General features: G+C 39.4%; 1 protein-coding gene across 4 annotated transcripts in view; it reads left to right on the top strand.

The window, feature by feature from the left end:
- Positions 1–12,801, top strand: part of TENM1 (teneurin transmembrane protein 1) — an 895,908-nt gene that overhangs the window by 247,750 nt on the left and 635,357 nt on the right. For all 4 annotated transcript variants that reach the window (XM_043974016.1, XM_043974015.1, XM_043974017.1 and 1 more), the window contains exon 2: positions 1,569–1,653. The gene's annotated coding sequence lies outside the window, so the exon portion shown is untranslated. The remainder of the gene's footprint in view (positions 1–1,568; positions 1,654–12,801) is intronic.

The raw sequence follows: 12,801 nt of genomic DNA, 5'->3' as shown, positions 1-12,801 counted from the left end.
GCTTTAGTGCTCAAGATTAGGAAAGAAATGAGGCCTGGGTATATAGATTTTGGCTTTTTCTGCATAGAGATGATAATTGAATTCATAAGAGCTCAGGACAATAAGAGAGGCATCATGGTATAGTGCAGAGAGTGCTGGCTGTTTAGTCAGAAGGCTTGGATTCAAATCTTGTATGTCACTACTTTTGTGACCTTGGGTAAATAACTTAAAATCTCTGGACCTCAGTTTCTGCATCTTCAAAATGAAAGGGTTGTAATTTTATTGTTCATTCATTTTAGCTAGGTCTCACTCTTTGTGACCCCATATGAGGTTTTCTTGGCAGAGATACTGGAGTGGTTTGCCATTTCCTTCTCCAGCTCATTTTACAGATGAGGAAACTGAGGCAAACAGGGTGAAGTGACTTACCCAGGGTCACACAACTAGTAAATGTCTAAGGCTGGATTTGAACTCAAGAAAATGAGCCTTCCTGACTTCAGGCTTGATACTCTATCCCCTGCAGCACCACCTAGCTGCCCTTCAGAAATTACTCCTTCAGATAGCAAATGACAATGCAAATATAATATTACTAGACCATCTATCTCTAAGATTTCTTCTAACTTTAAGTCTATGATCCTATGATCCTCTTACTAAGGTAGGATATATGGAGAAAAGAGAAGGCCTGGAACAAATAAAAGCCCTGGGGTACAATCATATATAGGGGACAGAATACAGTTGATGATCTTACAGAGAAAACTAAGAAAGAACAGGCAGGTAGGCAGAGAACTATAATTGATCAGCACCACAAAAACCCAGGCATGAGACAGTATCCAGAAAAGAGGGGGTAGTTAACAATGCGCTTACAATGTCTCCCTTTGTGAATTTCAGGGTAACTATAGAGAGTTGTGGCGTTTTCTCATCTATTCCATGTTGCTTATCAATTAGCAGCCAAAACTAGCATATCTATTAGCAAGCTTTTAAAAACTGATATCTATGGGGCAGCTAGGTGGTGCAGTGGATAGAGCACCGGCCCTGGAGTCAGGAGGACTTGAGTTCAAATCCAGTCTCAGACACTTAACACTTACTAGCTGCGTGACCCTGGGCAAGTCACTTAACCCCAATTGCCTCACCAAAAAACAACAACAACAAAAACTGGTATCTACTAAGACGGTACAGTAAGGAGAGTTGGTATGAAACATTTCTCAAAGCAGAAGACAAACAGTCCTGGGACCAACTGGGTTCAAATATACAGAGCTCATCTGAGCAAAGGGAAAAGTCACAGTTCTTAATTACTTAGAAGTCCTTTTCTCTCTTTGTGCAGTCCTAACGAACTTCCCCTTAGATGGGCTCTCCGATGGGCTCTAAGGGAGCACTGTCTTTGTCGAATTCACAGCTCAACTTCTCTCTGTTCCAAAGAGGTCACAACCCCTGAAGCTGTCTTTCCTTGGTGTGTCTAGTTTGACCTCTCTAAGCTCATAGTTGAATGGAGTTTTTGTTAAGAATCTAGCCATTTCTGTCACATGCTCAATGAAGGGGCAATGTGTCATTCCCTTTGGGCTCATTCTCCTTTCCATTTCTTCCCTCTCATACAGGTTCAAGGAACCAGCCTCCTCAAGTGCTCCTGAAGCTTGACTCTTTCCTGATCAAATCCCTTTTCTGATTTACACAGGCCTACAGGTATGTCTGATCCTTTCAACCAATTGCATTATATTTCTTGTGTGTTATCATCTGATTTCATCCAATGGCTTAAAAGCACTACTTCACTCCTCCTAAACTTATCAAGGACTTATTTGGATCTAATTTATTCCTTTGATTGATTCTGTAACTCAATCAAAGAGGTGGTCTCACCTTATAAAGTTATCAAGTCTTTGCACATCTTATTAGTTACATTAATTAGAGGGGAGAGATTGAGGTACCCTTCTTGTATATACAAACTACATTGAATTCAGGCAAAATCCAGTAGAAACAATTTTCATTATATCATGGGATGCCACAAGGGTTGTGAACCTAGGTGAATGGAAGGTGTCCTCAACAGAAATAGGAACATTTGAAGCAGGAATGGGGTCGAAGAAAATACAAGTTCTGTTTGTCATGTGTTTGACATATTCCTCTGGGACACCCAGGTGGAGAGTGAACAGTTGGGTTTTGGAGTCTATATAAGATAGCATTTATTCAGTCTGTCTTTCAGTGATTAGAAAGCTTGGTTTGTGCAGTTCTGATATTATATCTGCATTGTCATTTGCTATCTGAAGGAGTAGTTTCTGTACTAATTAGTGTAGTTTATAAAGTAATAGATGCTTTTGAGTGTGTGGGAGGTGAAGCATTTAAATGTAATTGCTGTGTAAACAGCTTTTCCCTTAAAAGACTTGTATAAATTAATTTTCCATATAAGTGCATATTTGGGGTGGTCTGTTGTTAATTAATCTCTGCACAAACAAAGTCCTCGATGCACTCCCCATTCCTCCTCTAGATCCCATTTTAAAAGCAACTTATAGATTCTATGAGAGAAGTCCTTTGTTTATTTCACTGGAAATCACCTATCAGAGTTACATAGAAATTGGGCCAGATTCTTATTTGTAAACATTCAGTGTCAAAGAGAGCATTCATACCATCTAGCCTAGGAAATAACTTTTTTTTAAGTGAAACTCTAAGAGCACTATTCAGAAAGAGTTAAGGTATATAAATAGTACAATGGTTTTGGGTCACAATATATTGTTCTCTTATACCTGAGGATATTCCCAGGGATGTTCTGTGACAATCATTTAAGGAATGCCATGATTTCATAAATCAGAATTACAGAGAATCCAGGGTGCAAAATTTCAGTCCAGAAACTGAGGCTAGAAACAATAGTAGACAGAAGAAAACGTGAAACACTATGAAGAAATACTGTTGGTTAAGCAAAGCCCAAGAGGTAAATAGAGAAGAAAGTAACTCCACAAGAAATAGAAGCAAAGCCTCAGAGGAAGAAAAATTACTTGCCCACAAGGACTCTAAGAGTATCTGGAAGAAATGAATTAAGAGATAAAAAGTGAAATTAGAATTAAAATAAGAGCTCTGGAGGAAAAGTTTAGAAGGAGAATAAATAACTTAAAGAGAAGATAGAAAATCTTATATAAGTAGAAGTATCTGTGAATTGCTTCAAAAATCTAAATAATTTTGACTTGCTAGTTAATAAACAATATCAGAAAACCATACATTCCTTTCTGATTACCCATAAGTTCCCAAAGGGAGATGTAGTCAGCACATAGTTGATTACTTTCTTCTGGATATTGTCTCTTCTCTGGGTTTTTGTGACACTGAATATCATATTTTAAAAAATAATAAAATAAAACTCTTCTGATATATTAGAACTAGAGGATGAAGTGAGAATTCCAAGAATCTACTTCCTGAAAGAAAGTCTAAATTGAAAATACTCAGGAATTTTGCATATCTTTTTTTTTTTTCAGGGCATGAGAGTCAAGTGACTTGCCCAAGGTCACACAGCTAGTAAGTGTCAAGTGTCTGAGGCTGGATTTGAACTCAGGTCCTCCTGAATCCAGGGCCAGGGCCTTATACACTGCACCACCTGGCTGCCCTGAATACTCAGTAATTTTATAGCAAAATTGAGAGCTTTCAACTCAGGGAAAAAATTACTGCAAGCCTCCAGAAAGAAAGAGCTCAAGTACCAAACAAAAAGAGTCAGGATTTCAGAACACTATTGTGCAATTACAATTAAGGAGAAAAAAATAATGGGATATATTATTTAACCCAAGGCTTACAACCAAAGTTAACTTGCCCTAAAAAAACTGAGTATAATCCTATAGGGAAAAGTGATTTTCTAAAATAATTTTAAAATTTTTGGCATCTCTAAGATTATTACTGGAGTATTTTTTGGAGTATTTCTGATGTAAAGATTATCTCTTAGTGGAGACATTGAAATGCAAGCTCAGGATTCAAGAGAAACCTTTAAAAAGTAAATACATTTGAGCAATTTGAAGGGGCTAACCCATGAACTGCTACTCTTTTTTGTGTGTCATGAAGACTTTCGGCAGTCAGATGAAACTCAAGGACCTCTTCTGAGAATAATGCTTTAAATTAATTTGAGGAAATGTAATTCATTGAAGAAAATGCTCAATTTCAGTGAGGGTTAGTGAAAATAGTTTTTTTCCTCATCTAAGTTTAGACATCCTGAAATATGTCTAGGGGACCATTGGGGTTCTGTGGCTCCCACATTAAGATCTCCTGGGCTAAATGATGATGAAATATTTATAATCTCATAGGGTGAGAAGAGATGACATATGTTCATTCAGAATCGTTGTCGTTGAGTTTTGTCCAATTCTTCTTGACCCCATTTGGGTTTTTTTGTTTGTTTTGCTTTGTTTTTGTTTTTTTGCCAAAGATATTGAAGCGGTTTGCCATTTCCTTCTACAGCTCATTTTCCAGATGAAGAAAATGAGGCAACCAGGGTTAAGTGACTTGCCCAGGGTCACACATCTAGTTAAGTGTCTGAGACCAGATTGGAACTCTGATAGATGAATCTTCCAGATTCCAGGGCCAGCAATCTATTTGCTTTGCCACCTACCTGCCCATATATCCTGCAGAATACTTCTGTCTTTTCTAGTTGCAGAGGAAATTAAGAAAAAGAAACAGAAAGTATGGGTGTGGTTTTGTTCCATTTCATTGTGTTTAAAAGAGGAAAGGAATGGGAGAATAAAAGATATTCTTTGAAACCACTGCTTTGAGCTGTCCAAACTTGGAGGGACACTATTAAAAGCTGTAGGATTTGGGGCTGTAGGAGTTGGAAAGTTTGAGTAGTCATCCCATGAATGCAAAAACTCCTCCTCCCAGAGAACATATTACAAGACCACCCCTTTACCTTGTGCCAGAGCTTTAAGAGGGCTAAAAGCATATTAGGCAGAGGGAGTGGGGAGTATCACTGATTCATGAGTATAGATTATGTAAGATCATAGGATGGCAGAGGTATCAGGGACCATGGAATCCACCCCTTCCCATTTTTCAAAGTCATATTTGCATTTCTGTTGATCATCAGAAAGCAAAATGGCTTGCTGCTAAAAGCTAGCATTTTTGCTTTGTTGTTGTTGTTGTTTTATTTTGTTTTTTGTTTTGTTTTGACAGGGCAATGAGGGTTAAGTGACTTGCCCAGGGTCACACAACTAGTAAGTGTCAAGTATTTGAGCCTGGATTTGAACTCAGGTCCTCCTGAATCCAGGTCCGGTATTTTATCCACTGTGCCACCTAGCTGCCCCCTAAAAGCTAGCATTTTAAGGTATTCAAAGAGCTGTCTTGTGAGGCTGGAAGCACTGAGATTAGGGTACATCGTCAAGGAAATTATTTTCTATTATCTCTGTAAGTGTTGTTCTCCCTGCCTGTTCTCCATCCAATCAAATATAAGCTCTTTGTGGGCAGGAACTCTTTCTCTTCAGGGTCTAGAACAATGCCTAGCATATAAACACTTCAGAAATGTTTGTCAAATAAATGAAACAAATAAGCACATTAATTATGTTAAAAATGCTTCCATCTGCCATTCAGTTTGCTTTTATCTTGAAAAATAATTTTCTTGATATTTTAAAAATATTTGTATTGATATTTTTGGTTTTGTATCATCAATATTCCCCATGTGGTCTTTCCCCATCCCTTCCATTATAATAAATAATTTTCAGTTTAAACAAAATAGACACATTTCACCCTCAGGTGAAAACTGTCTTTAAGCCACATCCTGTCCCAGAGCCCTGAGTTAGGTCCATAGGTGCCGGAAATGCAGTTTCCATAATGCCTCCGACATCATGAATTTCTTGGAACTGGCAGCCTCTCAGTAAGTTTTGCTCTTACTGACAAGGGGCCACACCACAATATCCTGAACAGCTCAGAATTAAAGAACAGAGAATCACACACACATGCCAGCAGAGGGTTTTTTCCCTTTGTTTTAAATATTCCTTCATTACAGAAGGCCTTGTGGGGGAAGATTCCCTACTATACCCTTATTCTTCAAGGCTGTTGTTCACATCTGAATATGGAAAGTGCCTGGAAGATAGCATTCTCTTATTGTAAAATTGGAATGTGCAGTGTGTAAGGTTCTGCAGTTGTTATTCAGGTGTAAGTCACTTTACAAGAGTCCTCAGGACTAGCCTGAAAATAAAGAACAACAGAACTAGGTCCCAGAAGGGTTCTTGGAATTCTTACTAGTTCTAGGGTTATGGAAAATGGATTCTTTTTGTCTTAATTTAATCATAGAACTTTAAAGTTGGAAGGGCAATCACTGGCCACATAATCCAACCCAAAAAAGCATCCCCATTACATTGTATTAGAGAAGTGGTCTTCCTGACTCTGCTTGAAAGTCTCCAATGAGAGGGAAATCATAACCTCCCACAAAAAAAGAGAAAGAAACACAAAGAGGAGAGAGTATCCAGAAGGAAAAGATATTCAAAAGTATCAAAGCCTAAAGAGAAGCCAAGAAAGATGAGGGTTGGGAAGAGGCCATTATATATGAAAATTTAAATACCATTGGTGACTTTAGTGAACACAATTTCATTTGAATTATGAGATAAAAAACTAGATTGAAGAGGGTTTAAAAGAAAGAGAAGAGGACTTAATTGCATTGAATGTAGATAGCTTTTTCAAGAAGTTTATTTTATAAAAGGAGAGTGTAGAAAGAGAGGAGGGGTCAGGATACAGCCTGGGGGGACAAGGGGGAGAAAGGGGAGAGACATCAACACAGTCAATACAAGACATGGATTATGAGCCAACAAAAGAGATTGAGAATGAGTGGTTAGTTAGGTAGCCATAGAGCCAAGAGAAATTAGTGTCATTGAATTCAAGGGAGAAAGGGTATGCAAGATGATGGAGAGGTAAACAACATCAAAAGCTGCAGAGAAAAATAGAGAAAGTAGAGAGACAAAGTTAGCCTTAGAGGATTCTGAATTTATTACTTTGATTCTCAAACATTGTCAGCCATTTTGCCTGCTAGGAAATCATAGTTGAATAGACAAAATCAGATGTGGATTTACAAAAGTAATTTGTTTCCAAAACTTTACTAATCTCTTCTGTGAATTGTAATTTGATTTAACAAGAATTGTGCTTATGCTCTCTGTAACAAATATAGACTGAAACTACTCATAATGGCTGGTTGGATCCCTAGAGCACCGCTGCTATTTCTCTCCTCAGGCTTTAGGGGACCCTAGAAGAGCTGGGGGATAGCTTCCTAATGCTCTAGCTCTTGAGTCTCTCCCCACTTTGAACTTTCTCCTATGATTTTTAGTTGATATTTACTCAGCCAGACTTAAATACCTTTTGGTAAGGGGCATTTACTAAGGTAGTATAGTAACAATTGGTACAAAATATCCCACTGGTGCATGGAATTTGAGGTAGAGTGGGCTGAAGCTTAGAGAGCCCATGTGGCAAAGGATATTGTAACAGCTTCTAGAAGGTGTTTTTGTTTTTTTGTTTTGCTGAAGTATTCAAGATGTTCCCCCTTAGCATCATTTCTTTTGGGCTCCTCATAATCCTGAAGTTATCTTTCTTCAGTGTGTATAGTTTGCCCTTAGTTTCTGATATTGACATTGGATCAGCTGTTCAGAGGATGTAGCTAGAACACTGACAAGAAATCCGAAATCTTTTGGACCCTTTGAAGCTCAATGTATCCTGTTCCAGCCAAAGTCAAGTGAGACTGAAACTGAAGCTGGATCCTCCCAGTCTATTCCTCATCAAGGGCCTGGCTGGAAGACTTCCACTATAAGCTGACCAACACTAAAATCCCTTGGTATAGAATCGACCTGTGATTTTATACGAAACCCATAGGATAGAGCCAAATCTCCCCAACCAATCTGAAAATACCGCCTGTGCTATTTATTTTTAAATATAAAATGGTGGACATTTATTAAATTACAGTGCTTTATAATGACAAAGCACTTTATTATATGATATCATTTGGTTCTCACTACAATCTTGATGTAAATAGAGTCTTATTACATTCTTATGATGTTGTTATTATTATTCAGACAATAAAACTGAGGCTTATAGAGAATAGACCAAGGTCACACACCTAGTAAGTGTCAAAGCCCCGACTTGAACCTAGATCTTTGGTCTTTAGTTCCAGTATTCAGATCATTTGACCATGCTCTCTCACCATAGAAAAATAAATCAAAAGCCATATAAATGGCATCATGCAGTATAACTTGAAAGCCAAAAGGACTGAGGTTGACTAAGATAAATAAGCAAGACAAAGCTCATAATTCTCTCTCCATTATCTATGTGTAGACATATTGCATTATGACTACACATGTGGAACATTAGATTTATTCACATCATTACACTATTCTCCCTTAAAGTCCATCAGCACTTTCACCATCCACTTGTTTTTGAAGGGCGTAGAACATCTCCCCTCAAATTCCATTTGGGAACCAAACATGCCAAACATAATTACAGACCCAGAAAATGTCTTGGAAAATTGAAACAGCATCATTAATGTGTGTGCCCCTGTGCTGTGACTTGTTTCTTCCTTCCTGCCCCTCAGTGATGGAGGGTGTTTCTCTTTCATATGAGAATTATGGCCGCTGAATGAGAATATGGCCTTAGATTCTGAGGCTGACTCATATGTAACACTTATAGTTCTGGTTCTTTAGTGGGCTGTTCCTAACATACTGTAGGACTCTATCATTACAAAATATGTTGCTTTGCCTTTTCAATGGGCCATTAATATAGGATCTGCTAGTTACTCTTGACTATCTTATTGGTATCTGAAAGACCCATACTGTTTATCCACCAGTGCCTAATTCTGTGGTGTCTGTCTCCATGATGTGCTTGGTATTCATGTAGAAATGAGTCCATTAACTAAACTTTGCACCTGAGGAAGCCAAGACACAGACGAGTGAAGGTTTCCCGCAATATCACAAAGATCACATAATCAGGCCTAAAACCTTCAACTGGTGAGATGACAGCTAATGGAATAAGATGGCCTTCCCCAAAGTGCCCCATTAATGATGATTTATTAGTGTATCACTTATATAACGGTTAAATAGTGTTTTATACACTAAAAAGCATAGCATAGTTGGTAACATGCTGGCCTGAAAACCAGGAAGATCTCAGTTCAGACTGAACAAAGAATTGACTAATGCCTTAAGTTTCTAGAGCACCTAGCATTAGAGACACCTAAGAGTGGGATGTTGAAGAAGTGAAGTTCTGGGTGGCACATCATGCATACTGGTTGATCTCCTTAGCTAGGTTGGCAGCAGGGTAGGTGGGGGGGGGCTGGGAGGTAAGTCAGTCAAAGTCTTAGACTAAAGCATGAGGGGCAAGGTGGACCTGGTAGACTGTCCAGATGGCAGAGTCAGAAACCCTGGAAGTTAAGAGGATTTTAAGTACTTGGGATTGCTGGAGACAGGGAACAATGTGCCAAAGAAAGGGTGGAAAGAAGGAGGGTGCTGAAGGCGAGTGGAAGACTGCTCAAAACATTTACCTACTTGCAGGTCTAGGAGAAAGAACATTTGTAAGGTGATCACAAAGAACTCAGGCTCTGCTGTTTATGCCTTTATAACCATGGAAAAGTGACTTTCTCACTCTGAGCCTCAGTTTCTTCATCTGTAAAATGGGACTAATGATGTTTGTGCCACCTACCTTATAGTTATTTCAAAGAAAGTGATTTTTAGAGAAATAAGATCTTTTCTTGATATCCTTTTGTTTTGTTTTTTTCTGTGCTATTTATCAATGCCTGTCCTGAAACCCCACCTCCAGCAATGAGACAAATCAGCTTTGGTGACTTTGCTGGTAGACAGGTTATGAGACAGGATCTATGGTAGGTCATCACATCTGAGCTTGTCGGGGTAGAGAGTTTAAGTTACAAAGGAAGTAGTCCTTCAAAAGATACTTTTTGTAGCTTCAGAAGAGTTTTAGGTGATTTCAGGTGGAAGATGTCTACTTAACCATTAAGGACTCGGGGTTGTTGGAGTTCCTAGATTATAGTGCCCTTCCCTGAAGAGGCCTGGAAAACCAGATGTTTTCTGATGCTAGAGTCAGAGAAAGGGTGCTGGCACAAGGTAAAACATAAAACCCAGTAAACAAGGAGTTAAAGCAGACTCTTCCCTAGGTCAGGGCACAGAATCCAGAAGGCTATGTGATTTTGACTGATTCAAGAACTATCTGGTCAATATCAGATAGGATAATCATTTTGTGGCACTGTCCTTTGTCAAAGTTCTTTCCTGACCTATCGTTCCTCAGTCTCCTTTGCTGAATCATCATCCATATCCCATCCCCTTTATTGGATGTAATTCAGGGTTCTGTCATAACTCTTCCTTTGAGTCTATATACTCATTCTTTCTGTCCACAGTTTCATCTTCTCCTCTGGGCTTAATTATTATTTCAATTCAGATGACACAAATCTACAGACCTACCCGTCATCCCTCTCCTTAGCTCCAGTCCTATATCACCATTTGGCATTTGCACCTGGATAGGCATCTCAAACTCAGCGTATGGCAAATGGAACTCATTCTCTTTCTCCTGAAAACTCACCTTTCCTGCTAGCCTCCCTCTTTCTGGGGGGTTCTCATCATCCTTCCAGGCACCAGGGTTTATAACCTCAGCGTCTTCCTGAGCTTTTCCTTCTTCCTTCCTGTCCTTAGTCCACTGCACTCTACCTGAAAACATTTGCAGCCCCCCCACCCTTCTCCATTCCCTTCTCTCTATCAATCAGCACTGTCATCCAGGCCCTCATCACCTCTTGTCTGAATTATTTGCTTTGGGGCAGCTAGGTGGTGCAGTGGATAGAGCCCCGGCCCTGGATTCAGGAGAACCTGAGTTCAAATATGGCCTCAGACACTTAACATTTACTAGCTGTGTGACCCTGGGCAAGTCACTTAACTCCAATTGCCTCACCCCCTCCCCCAAAAAAAAGAGTCCCCTGAATTATTTGCTTTGGCTTCCTAGCTGATCTCCCTGCTTCCAGTTTCTTCCCTTTCTAGTCCAGTTCCTGAAGCACAGTTCTTACCATGTCACTCCCCGGCTGAAGTTCTGGGGTCTCCCTGTTACTTTTAGGATAAAATATAAAATCTTGTTTGGCATTTAAAGTTGGAATGCCGTGGGGCAGCTAGGTGGCGCAGTGGATAGAGCACCAGCCCTGGAGTCAGGAGTACCTGAGTTCAAATCTGGCCTCAGACACTTAACACTTACTAGCTGTGTGACCCTGGGCAAGTCACTTAACCCCAATTGCCTCTCAAAAAAAAAAAAAAAAGTTGGAATGCCTGCCCTCTTGACCTCTGCCTCTTGGAATTTCTAGTTGTCTTCAAAACTCAGCTTGTGTGCCAGTACCTGTAGGAGGGCTTTCCTAATTCCCCCTCTCTTTCTCTCCCATGTCCCCCAAAATGTATTTGTATTTCCTCGATTTTATACCATTTGCTTACTTGTGTACAGGGCAGTTAGGTGATGCAGTGGATAGAGTTCTCAGACAGAGGTCAGGAAGACTCATCTTCCTGAGTTCAAATGTGGCCTCAAACACTTAACAGATGGGTGACCCTGGGCAAGTCACTTATTCTGCCCCAGTATCCTCATCTGGAAAATGAGCTGGCGAAGGAAATGGCAAACTATTCCAGTATTCTTGCCAAGAAAACTCCAAATGGGGTCACAAAGAGTTGAACACAACTGAAATGACTGAACAGCAGCAACAACAATTTATGTACATGTTCTTTTTTTTTTTTTCTTTTGGTGAGGCAATTGGAGTTAAGTGACTTGCCCAGGGTCCACACAGCTAGTAAGTGTCAAGTGTCTGAGGCTGGATTTGAACTCGGGTCCTCCTGACTCCAGGGCTGGTGCTCTATCCACTGTGCCACCTAGCTGCCCCACATGTTCTTTTTATGTAGTAAATTTCTTGAGGAGCGGGAAACAGATTTTTAATTTTTGTATCTCCAGCACCCCGAACAGTTCTTGGCCAGCTAGGTCCTGGTTAATGAATAATGAATTCCATGAAGTGATCACATGTATTTGAGTTCTTATTCATAATCATTGGGACCTGTCTGTACGTTCTTAACTAATGCTTGTCAAATTTAATTGAATTGGTGTTGAATTCCTTGGTGTAGGAACCTCTTGGATTCTATCAAGTGTAGCCCATGAGTGGAATCAGCCCAGGAGGATGGGGCAGATAATTGAAGTGCACAAACTTTGCTAGCACCAAGGGTCAATAAGAGGGTCAGATGATCTGACTCTGTCAGCTGATCACTAGCAGTCAACAGGTGTGTGAAACATATGTTGCACCCAACTCAAAGAGGGCCCTGCTTCCCAAAGGCAATCTATCTTCCTTTAATCATTTACCTCTTGATCGTATTTTCTCAAGCCTAAGAAAAATAACATAATGGGATTTTGATGTAGCTTGTTTGAATGGATAGGACAGTGGAGAAATAATGTAGTCAAGGAAGTGTTCCCTTGACTCAAAGAAGCTTATCTGAGAAATATTTGTGGCAAAGCCTGAACAACTCTTAGAAATAAACATAGGGCAAGATGAAAAATCATTCAATATAAATTGTGTATTGTTTATCAGAAATAGTTGCTATATACAGAAAGATTTTCATTATGATTATTGAGATAAAATGTGGCTTTCAAATATATTGTTCCAATATGACCAGCATGTTGCATTGCAAAAATAGTTCTTACTCCATAAAGGGTTTTGATAAATGAGGATTGAAATATTCAATCTCTCCAGATGCTACTTGAATATCCTTCAGGTATCTTGCTTCCTGGTAAGTGAAGCAGATATTGATGGTGTCAGTGTTCATGTTCTGCTTTGTTTTTTTACTTTGTGACCCATCCTTTTTGTGAAAGAAATTTTCAGGTCTAAGATATGGTAAA

Source organism: Dromiciops gliroides, chromosome X, assembly GCF_019393635.1.
Source record: "Dromiciops gliroides isolate mDroGli1 chromosome X, mDroGli1.pri, whole genome shotgun sequence".
Classification (NCBI taxonomy): domain Eukaryota; kingdom Metazoa; phylum Chordata; class Mammalia; order Microbiotheria; family Microbiotheriidae; genus Dromiciops; species Dromiciops gliroides.
Note: the sequence above shows the minus strand (reverse complement) of the source record. Positions and strands in the feature narration are given on the sequence as shown.